The sequence below is a fragment of the Capsella rubella genome, unplaced genomic scaffold (genome assembly GCF_000375325.1).
Source record: "Capsella rubella cultivar Monte Gargano unplaced genomic scaffold, Caprub1_0 scaffold_6, whole genome shotgun sequence".
NCBI lineage: Eukaryota > Viridiplantae > Streptophyta > Magnoliopsida > Brassicales > Brassicaceae > Capsella > Capsella rubella.
This window is the reverse complement of record NW_006238918.1, coordinates 14,136,459-14,136,931: the sequence shown is the minus strand read 5'-3', so window position 1 is coordinate 14,136,931 and position 473 is coordinate 14,136,459.

Below are 473 nucleotides of genomic sequence, written 5' to 3'. Positions count from 1 at the left end.
AATAAATTCAAAAGATATGGATGTATGCTTCTATTGTATGATTTAAATAAATAACATGTAAAAATGTCATAAGCATTAAAATTTATTTAATCTATTTTTTAGAAGTAATAAATAAATAAAAATAATTAAATAAATATACAACAACCCGCGCATATGCGCGGGACATTACCTAGTCATATATATAAAAGTAAGGTTCTACTCTCTCCTTATTGGTGGAAAAATATTTATGGTTTTAATTTTTTTTTTAAATAAATAAATAAATATTTATGACAATCATTCAATACAAAATTTAATTACACTATAAGTTATAATCAAATGGCAAAGAAAATGAAAGGACTTAATCATATATCATTCAACAAAATAAATAAATAAATAAATGTTTATGACAATCATTCAATACAAAATTTAATTACACTATAAGTTATAATCAAATGGCAATAAATGAAAGAACTTAATCTATATATCATTACAAC